The sequence below is a fragment of the Vulpes lagopus genome, chromosome 23 (genome assembly GCF_018345385.1).
Source record: "Vulpes lagopus strain Blue_001 chromosome 23, ASM1834538v1, whole genome shotgun sequence".
In the NCBI taxonomy this organism is placed as follows: Eukaryota; Metazoa; Chordata; class Mammalia; order Carnivora; family Canidae; genus Vulpes; species Vulpes lagopus.
Genome location: NC_054846.1, coordinates 34,859,262 through 34,870,220, shown reverse-complemented (window position 1 = coordinate 34,870,220; position 10,959 = coordinate 34,859,262). Strand labels below are relative to the sequence as shown.

Below are 10,959 nucleotides of genomic sequence, written 5' to 3'. Positions count from 1 at the left end.
TTATTTATGAGAGACACAGAGAGAGAGGCAGAGACACACACAGGCAGAGGGAGAAGCAGGCTCCATGCAGGGAGCTGACATGGGACTTGACCCCAGGTCTCCAGGATCAGGCCCTGGGCTGAATGCGGCGCTAAACTGCTGAGCCACCTGGCTGCCCCATTTTTACTGTATTATATGGAGTATTTTTTGTTATCAAATGCTTCAATCTGTTAATCATCATAGGCTCTCTATCATTCCATTTTTCTGAGATATATTACTATAGGAAATTGTGCATTTCATCCAAGTTTTCAAATTTATTGGTTTAGAGTTGTTCATAAAATAATCTTATTCTTATTTATTTTTACTTTTTTTGATGGTTTTGATTTCTATGTTTATTTGCATCTTCTAGTTTTTCTCTTGATTAACCTCAACAGAGGCTTATCTACTTGGTTGGTTTGTATTGTTTTCAATTTTGCTTGTTTCTGCCCTTTATTGCCTTCTTACGTCTTTCTTTGGGTTTATTGTATTATTTTTTAAAACATACTCAATTGCCTATGTAGCTCATTCCAGGCTCTCTTCTACTCTAATAGAAACACCCAAAGCAACAAATTCTTCTCAAAACACCATTTTCCTCACATTCCACATTTTTAAATATGGAATATTTTTATTATCATTCAGTTCAAAACCTAATTTTCATAGTGATTTCTTTTTTTAACCATGAGTTATCTGGAGGTATATTATAAAATGTTTAAATATTTATATTTCCTTAATTTGTATTTTTAACCTCTAACATAATTAAATTGTGGCCAAAGAGTGCACTATAGAATACCTTTACTGTGAAATGTGTTAAGATTTACCTTATAGCCTAATCAATCTGTGTAAAATTTCCAAGTCTGTTTGAAATACTAAAATTTGCACTTTTTGAACATGACTTTTGACCACTGCTCCCATTTTTTTAATGACTGTTGATCTATAATGTTTCCTATTTTTAGCTGGCCAATTTTGATCATTTATCTTTTTTTCCAAAAATTTTTCTCTAGATTTCAACATGCAAGTACCATTTGTGGAAGGATAGACCATAATGGCTAATGAATCTATTGTGTGTCCTGACGGGAGAGTTGTAGACCAGATCTCTAGGTTTCTAGATCAAGTCCATACCTTTTATAGCGTAAAAAGCAGAGCCTTATTCAACATTCAATAGATAACTCTTGGTATGCTACTGGGGATCATAGAATAGCAAGTCATGATGCAACTTCTTTTCATCTGACCCACCAAATCATAAGATTAAGCAGGCACAGCAGCAATCCATTAAACCATGGAAATGGTCTCTTTGGGGTTTGGCCTGAGCAATCAGGTAGCCAGTTTGTCACCCACACAGCAGCAGTGTGTCTCTTTCAGATTAGTGACCCCTCTGAGTTTCCTCATAACCAGATAAGGAAGAAGAAAAAATTCTGGATCCTTTTCTTTTTCTGAATTTCATGACAATGTTTATTGGAATTTTAGTGTCATAATGACTTTTTTCTCCAATTTTACTGAGATACAATTGATTGTTTAAGTTCAAGGTATACAAACTCATGACTTGACATATGCATATATTATGCAATGATTACCACAATAAGTAGTGAACATTCATCACCTCACATAGTTACAATTTTTCCCCCTTGTGATGAGAACTTTTAAGATCTACAATCTTAGCAACTTTCAAATATACAGTATAGGATTATTACCTATTATCACCATGCTGTACATTATGTCTCCAAGACTAATTTATCTTATCACTAGAAATTTGTACTGTTTGGCCACCTTCACCCATTTTGCCCAGCTCCCAACTCCTGCCTCTGGCAACCACAAATATGATCTCTGTTTCCATAAGTTTGTTTTTTTTTTTTTAATTCTGTGTATAACTGTAATCATACAGTATATGTCTTTCTCTGAGTTATTTCACTTAGGATAATGCAAATCTAGTCAAAAGCAAGTGCAACTCAAAACCACAATGAAATGTCATCCCACACCTGTTAGAATGGCAATCAGCTTATAGTTTTTTTTGTTTTGATATATATTTACATATGAAGTCAATGATATATCTACTAAACCTAATATAATAAAGTTTAAAAAATAATAATGGTTGGAGGACATATCAAATGCCTTTTTGACCTCTGTGAAGATGATTACTTTTTTTTCTTTTATCCTATTACTAAGGAAATGATATTAATAGAGGTGGAGGTTGATGTGGGTGGGAAAGGGATTATGTGTATTAAATGTCTTTATTTGTACACCTGCACTGTTCAGCTAAGTAAATGCTTAATAATTGGTTTTTGAGTAATTCTGCTTTTATAGCTTGCCAGAAAATTTTATGATATGATCTGTATGACTATGTGGTAAAGGAGAATATGAATTTTAGAGGCAGAGAAATTACTTTAGAAGCAACTACAATATCCTAGGGAGAAAGCAATACACACTGATTTTATATAAAAATCATTCTAGCTGTTCTGTAGAATTTTCCACATCCTAGGTGATTGGAATCTTTCCTCATGTTATTTCCTAGCTTTCCTTTAATACCCCAGTATTTCTAGAGAATTTAGATATAAAGTTTGATTAGACTTAAATTCTTTTTTTGTTGCTCTGTTTCATAAGTAGGAACTCTTCAAAGGTCATCTTGTGATGATTATACTCCTTCATATCAGGAAGCATTTATTTTCTGGCTTTTCATGAAGCTGAGATTGTTCACTCTGCTCAAATGGTGAAAGACTGATTTCTTCACTGCAGATTTTCCCATGAACTTTTCATTTATTTTTTCTTTTAACCAACCATTAATGACCCTTGCCTGAGTCATGTCCTTCTTAAAGGATTGCAAAAATGGTAATTTTCTAATTATATCATTTGCCTGCTCATATTAGGTGGAATTTTTTGGTGAAAAAATATTTTCTTCATCAATTGGAGCTATTTGCTTTCTGTATTATACAGTTCATATAGAAAGGATAATGGCTTAACATTTTCTTTAATAATCAATTTACAAAGAAATAGTTGGTGCCCCAGTAACCCCCAATGATGAGTGTTTTTTTGTTGTTTTGAATATATTTGGCATATAACATTGTGTGCGTTTAAGGTGTACGGTTTGTTAATTTGGTACATTTATATATTGTAATGCTGTTGCCACTGTAACAATATTTAACATCTCTATCACATTACATAATTACCTTTTGTTTTTTTAGTGGTTTTACTAAGTTTTAGTCTCTTTAGCAAGTTTACTGATTGTAATTAAAGTACTATTGCCTATATTCATTATATTGTGCATTAGATTTTTATGGCCTACTTACTACTCTTTGCATGTTTGTACCCTTAAAAATATCAGTCATCCCCTGACTCCCCATCACCAGTGACCACCATTTTACTTTATGATTTTTTTATGGGTTTGAGTTTTTAGATTCCATATATAAGTGATACCATACAGAACTTGTCTCTCTCTGTCTGATTTAATCACACTTAGTTTAATGTACTCAGTGCCCATCCATGTTGTTACAAATGACAGGATATCTTTCTTTCTCATGGCTAAGAAATATTCTGTTGTGTTGTGTGTGTGTGAACACAGTATACATATATATTATATATGCATACCATATACATAGAGTATGGTTGTTTCTATATCTTGGTAAATGATTTTTAAATTCTCTTCATTGAAGATGAAGATGTGGGGAACATTCGTTATCCATTTTTCTTTTTGTTCTTAGCAATTGGGTTATAAACATTTTTTTAAAAATGACCTCAAACTCTATATTCAGTTTTGTAAATCTATTTAAAATATTTATACATATATTTGTGTTTCATTGCTTTCAATGTTCAGTTATATCAAGCAGTTGTTTCTACATTAATTTGATTTCACCCATTGTGTCCAAACATAAATGATATTTAGATTGTACATTTTCTGTTCCCATATGTTATACACACATAAACATATGATAGAACCTTAATGTCATTGTTCATAAAATTTTTCATTTAATATTTTTTTCCCTTAAATAAAGGATTCACCAACCTGATGCTTTCTATCCACCAATGCTCTTTTTTCCTCCATATTTTTCCCTATTAAAAAACTTTTTTAAAAAAATAAAAAAATAAAAAAAATAAAAATAAAAAAATAAAAAACTTTTTTTTAATGAATGAAATGAAATAATGAAATGAATTGTACAGAACACATAAAACTATTTAAAATTACAATAATGTTAATGTCCATGTGAATCTATGTGAATAATGTGAATATTATGGAGTAGAACACTCCATATTATTGAAGCTCCAGTGTGCTCCTCTCATACAATTCTCTCCCCCTTTCCAGAGGTAATTAACAGCCTGAATTTTGTTACTTTATTTTTCTTTATAACTTTAACAAATGTATATGTAATCAGAAAACATTACATCATTTAAATTGGCCTATTTTAAGCTTTATATAGTAAATCTATAATACATAAAGATTCTTTGATATTTTAATTTGCTCATTTCTATGGATTTTAGAAGTCAACCATGTGACAACAATAAAAAAAACAAGCAACCCAATTTAAAAATTGGCAAAAGACATGAATAGACATTTCTCTAGAAAAAACATACAGATGGCCAATAAGCATATGAAAAGATGATCAACATCACTATTCATTAGGGAAATGAAAACCAAGGCCACAATAAGATATCAACTCATACTTGTCAAAATGGCCACTAAAAAAAAAACAAAGACAAAAACAAAACCAGAAAATAACAAATGTTAGTAAAAGCATGGAAAAATTGGAATACTTTTGCACTGTTGATGGGAATGTACAACGTGTAGCCACTATAGAGAACAATATGGCAGTTTTTTAAAAATTAAAAATAGAGGGGATCCCAGGGTGGCTCAGTGGTTTAGCGCCTGCCTGCCACTCAGGGCGCGATCCTGGAGTCCCAGGATCAAGTCCTGCATCAGGCTCCCTGCATGGGGCCTGCTTCTCCCTCTTCCTGTGTCTCTGCCTCTTTCCCTCTCAGTGTCTCTCATGAATAAATAAATAAAATCTTAAAAATTAAAAATAGAGTTACCATATAATTCAGCAATTCCACTTCTAGGTCTATACTTAAAAGAATTGAAAGCAAAATCTCCAGGAGATATTTGTACACACATGTTCATAGCAAATTTATTCACAATAGTCAAAGGTAGCAGCAATTCAAGTGTCAATAGTTGGATGAATGGATAAACAAAATGCGGTATGTACATATAATGGGGTATTATTTGGCCTTAAAAAGGAAGGGAAATTCTGACATATGTTGCAACATGGATGAACCTTGGGGATATTATGCTTAGTGAAATAAGTCAGTCATAAGAAGGCAAATACTGTATGATTCAACTTACACACAGTACCTAATATAGTCAAATTTATACAGACGGGTAGTAGAATGGTTGTCAGGGCCTTAGGGAGGGAGGATGGGGAGTTGTTATTTAATAGGTATAGAGTACTAGTTTGGCGAGATGAAAAGAGTTCTGGAGATTGATTGCAAAACCGTATGTATGCAATTAGTTGCTACACTATACACACCAAAATAGTCAAAATGGTAAATTATATGTTATGTGTATTTTACCACAGGTGAAAGTCATACGCAGAATGTATATGCAATGTCTTCATTGCATTTTTAAGAATGAAATTATTCATCCTTGGGAATATTTTCAAGATCAAGATATTGCTGTTACTTGTCTTTTCACTCTCTATGGGTCTTTTGTTGAAATTGGTTGTTAGTTTTAGTGTAGCCACATTTATCAATCTTTATGATTGGCATTTAAAAAAATCTTCTTTAATATATCTTTCCCGACCTTGAAATAGTCTTTTTATCATTAAATATTTTAGAGATTTCTACCTTATTTAAGTCTTTAATCCATCTGAAATTGATTTTGTGAAGTGGGATATTTATATACTCCCCCCCCCCCCCAATACGGATAACAGAATGTCTCTATAGCATTTACTAAATAGTATCTTCTTTTCCACTGATTTGCATATACAACTCTGTCATGAATCAAGTTTCTAGATTTCCATGATACTAGTTTTGGGGCTTTCATTTGTTTTACATTGATTAAATTAAATTGATTAATTAATTATCTCTATTGCACTACCATTTTCTTAATTCATATATTTTTAATGTATAAAAATTGTTTTTTCTAATGCATGTTACTGGGATATAAAAATTGAGTTTTGTTTGTATATCAATTTTGTTTTTTTGGTTTTTTTTTTTTTTTAAAGATTTTATTTATTTATTCATGATAGTCAGACAGAGAGAGAGAGAGAGAGAGAGAGAGGGGCAGAGACACAGGCAGAGGGAGAAGCAGATTCCATGCAGGGAGCCCGACGTGGGATTCGATCCAGGTCTCCAGGATTGCGTCCTGGGCCAAAGGCAGGCACCAAACCACTGCGCCACCCAGGGATCCCTGTATATCAATTTTGATTAAACTCTTACTAATTTGGTAATAATTCTGTATTCTTTGGAGCTTTATATTTAGAGAATCAGATGATTTGTTGATAATGATATTTTCTTTTTCTTGTAACTTGTATTATTTTCATTTTTTTTCTTCTCTAATACTGTAGACTAGGAACTCTACTATTGAATAGGTAATAGCATCTTAGCCTTGTTCCTAATTTTTTAGTAAATACCTTAACATTTCATTATTGTGCATAATGTTTGCTGTAGTTTTTTTGCATATACTTTTTATTAATTAAAAATTTCTTCTATTCCTACTTTACTGAATTATTCACATGAATTTACATTGATATATAGCTAATGCTAATTTGGTTAAAATAATTGGCTAAAATGATTGTATGATTTTTCTACTTTTAATCTGTTAAAAGAGATTACCTTATCCTAAATTATATTAATGGATTTTCTAAGGTTAAGCAAACTTGGTCTCATACAAGACTTATAAACATACATTATTTTTTATGTACATTTCTAGATTTGGTTCATTATGTTTTTCTTAAGATACTTCATTAATTACATAGGTTTGCATTGTTCCTTTCTTTTTCACTGTCCTTGTTTTGTTATGCTGTCAAAGTTCCACTAGCCATTTAAAATTTATGATGAAAAAACAAATAAATAAAATAAAATTTATGGTGAATGGGCAGCCCCAGCCCGGGTGGCTCAGTGGTTTAGTGCCGCCTTCCACCCAAGGTGTGATCCTGGAGACCCAGGATCGAGTCTCACATCAGGCTCCCTGCATGGAGCCTGCTTCTCCCTCTGCCTGTGTCTCTGCCTCTCTCTCCTTCTCTGTGTGTCTCTCATAAATAAATAAAATATTTTTTAAAAAATTTATGGTGAAAATAAATAAATAAAATTTATTGTGATATTTTCTCTGTTTTCTGAAGAGTTTGTGTAAAATTGAAGTTAGATGTTATAGCATTTCTTTGAATGGAGTTTATTTATTAAATAAATGATTCATTTCCTTTCATGTTTGTAGCTGCTTTTCCTATCCGTTTGTGGCATGACCTCAAAGTTTTTTGATGCATATTACTATGGGCTTCTTCTGGTTAGTATTTATATTGTTCCTGCTACATTCTTTTAAATTTCCTCCAAACTTAATACTTACTTTTCATATGTGTTATCATTTACTTGTATTGTTTTTATATTTTTAATGCATTGTTTATTATTTATTTTATTCTTTTCAATCTCTTTATTGGGTCTTCTGTTGGAAAAAAAATGCCCGTATTTTTGGTTCTTGTTTTGCAGGTATAAGGAAGGGTTACACTTAATCACACTTTGAAGTTAAAGTGTGGCCAACTGACTTGCACTGCCCAGTGAAACATGAGGAAATGTGACTCATGTCACCACCAGATGTGCAAATCTTTATGCTATCTCTCACTGCTGTGGCACATGCAGAAGACTCTTGTTGAGAGAAAGGAGAGAGTAGGGTCTCTGTCAGCCTGAGACCCTGAATGGCTCCAATTGACTAAGAAACTGCCTGTTGACTCCTGGTAATATGAAGTATGAGTTAGAATTAATGTTATGTTACTTTTAATAATGCTATTTTGATATTTGTTTCATAGCATAACAAGCCTAACAAGCCTATCTTGACTCTTAAAACAACATACATATTAACATTTATTATAACTCATGAACCCAAACTGGGTTTCTATTATATTATATTATATGTTTTTCTGTAGGTTTGGAATATTTCATAATATTTAAAATTTAAATTAAAAATATTGTTTTCATGTTCATATATATTTTAAGGAATAGGGAATTGAACAACTTGTTCCTAGATCAAAATATTCCCACATATTTAATTCCCACAAATTTCCATGATAATAGCACATTAAAATACTTTTATTTTCTTTACTTGAGTTCAATTTTTCTATGTGCTTTAATATAGAGGGTTACTAATTAGTGTGTTTGGTTTCTGTTCTCAGGTTCCTTGCCCTGGGCCATATTCAGGGAGAGACACTGTCACCCTGCTGTAATCCCTGCAATAAAACAATTGGGAACTGTTTAGGCATCATTGCTTTGAAACCACATTTCATATAGTAGTAATCTATCAATTCGCTAGTTCATTCTCATCTATCATTCCAGGAATCATGATAGAAAGACCCTGCTATTAGGAAATTTCTAGACCAGTAAATTATGGACCATGCAACATATCCTCTATGTATTCTAGAGTTTCACTGATTCTAAGTCAGTTTTTATGTTACTCTCCAAGTTTTGAGAATCTCCATACTAAGTAGGCACTAGAAATATGGACTCACAAAAATTTCTCACAGAAAACTTTTTATTCTTCCCCAGAGTCCAACCAGAAATAAGCTTACCAGAAACAAACGGAAATCCTTGTCTCTTCCCTGACCTACTGGGGAGATCTTCATGAATCATCTCTTTTTCAAATCCTTTTTTTTTTTGAGTCATCTTTTGCTGAGTAAAGGCTTTATGTAATATTTTTTCTGTTGTGATGTGTGAAATACCTAGATAAAATTTTTTATGTATAAGATGTTCGAAGAAATCAGCAACAAAAACTTCAAAAGAATAATAGAAAAGGGGCAAAGGACAAGAAAAAAGAGTTCAGAGAAAAAGAAATAAAAAAGATTCTTAAATGTCTGAAAATATACTCATCACTATGCATAATAAAATAAAGTGTGAGATGTCATTTCACATCTAGAAGATGGGAAAAATTCCAAAATTTTGACATGTGCTTTGTGCATCAGCCTGCAGAAGAGACATCCTTTACAATGCTGGTCAGACTGTCAAATGGTACAACCTCTATGGAGGACAATCTAGCAATATCTCTCAAAATAAAACACATTTTTTTCCTATGATCCAAGGAAACCACTTTTAGGAATTAATCCTACAGATATATTTACAAATATACATTATGATGTAATTATATGTCTATATACTACAGAACCTGTGTCTGTCAGTAAACAATTGTTTTCTGCACAAATAAATACTCTTTGGTGTTCTAAAAGACAGAGAAAATCTCCATGTACCGATATGGAAATATCTCCAAGATACATTGTTAACTAAAAACAACAACATCAGATCTCATAAGATTATATACAAAAGAGAGCTACATTCTGGGTATAAAGGAAGAAAAACTACTTATATTGCCTAGGAAACACTGGAAGAATCATAACAAACTAATAAAAGATATCACTTCTAGGAAGGAGGGGAATTGATGGATGGAGATGGGGTAAAAGTAAAACTTATTACATAGTTTTTATTTTTGAACCACATAGATGCATCATACATTCAAAAATAAAGTATAAAATAATAAAACAAACCGTAGCCCCTAGTTGTTCAAAGATTTCTTTGGGCTGTAAGGTCAAATATTTCTTTGGGCTGCTCAGGTGCTTATAATCTGTGCCACTAATCTTTCATGCATTACTACGTCTATTAAAAAGACCTCTTTTCCATTTTTAGGGGCTTGGTGCTTAGGAGTGCTTATTTTTAATCAAACTCTTCAGTCATTTGATGGAAAATATATGCTAAACTTATTATAAGATAGCAATGGTTAACAATGGCAAACATTGGGCAGCCCGGGTGGCTCAGCAGTTTAGCGCCATCTTCAGCCCAGGGTGTGATCCTGGAGACCTAGGATCGAATCTCACGTCGGGCTCTCTGCATGGAGCCTGCTTCTCTCTCTGCCTGTGTCTCTGCCTCTATCTTTCTGTGTCTCTCATGAATAAATAAATAAAATATATTTAAAAAATTTTCAAACATTGAAGATCTTTATTTTGAAAAATACTCTTTCCTCCTATCTCTGTCATACTCTTCAGAGATAAGCACTATAAACAGTAATTTACACAATAATCAATGCCTTATTTTCTCTACTGTATTTTGAGTATTTTTTAAAATCATGACTCTTACAGAATCGACCTCATTCTTTAAAAATTGCATAGTATTCTATTGTAAGGGTGCTATAACTAATATATCAAATATCTATTTATGAGCACTTAAACTGTTTCCAGTGTATTAATTATACTGCAATAAATGTGCTTGCATGTATACCTTAAGGATATGTACATATATATCTAAGAACAAATTCAAAGAAACAAAAATGCCAAGGTATGTACAATTTAAAATTTGATATCTACTATCAAATAACTTTTAATGAGAAATGTTGATGCATTTCCATATTGTCTAATTCCCTCAGCTAATTTAGAGTATATGAAACTATTAAATAATAAAATCACAAGATTGATTTGGATAACTTTTACTAAGGATATATTCAATTTGAAATCAAATTAAGTAATCATAAGGTGTTTTAGGGATGGAGGAGGCAAGTCTTTTCTACACTGTTGGCCTTAATGTTCTCTTTCCATTAATAGTAAAAAATGTCTTTAAGCAACTTTCCAGGGAAGCATTGAGAAGTCATTTTGTTACAGACATTTTCTAGAAAATGACTTAGAAGAAAGTAAACCTAGTGAAATATTTCTATTTGCATGTACCTATGTTGTAGCAAAGAAATAAAAACACACCTAACCTAAAGCAAGAGAACCATCA

General features: G+C 32.1%; 1 long non-coding RNA gene across 1 annotated transcript; it reads left to right on the top strand.

The window, feature by feature from the left end:
• Positions 1-7,396: 7,396 nt before the first annotated feature.
• On the top strand, positions 7,397-10,066 carry LOC121481384. The gene is made up of 3 exons (XR_005985275.1): positions 7,397-7,498; positions 7,699-7,943; positions 8,379-10,066. It is a non-coding gene; the product is annotated as an uncharacterized LOC121481384 (long non-coding RNA).
• Positions 10,067-10,959: the final 893 nt, after the last annotated feature.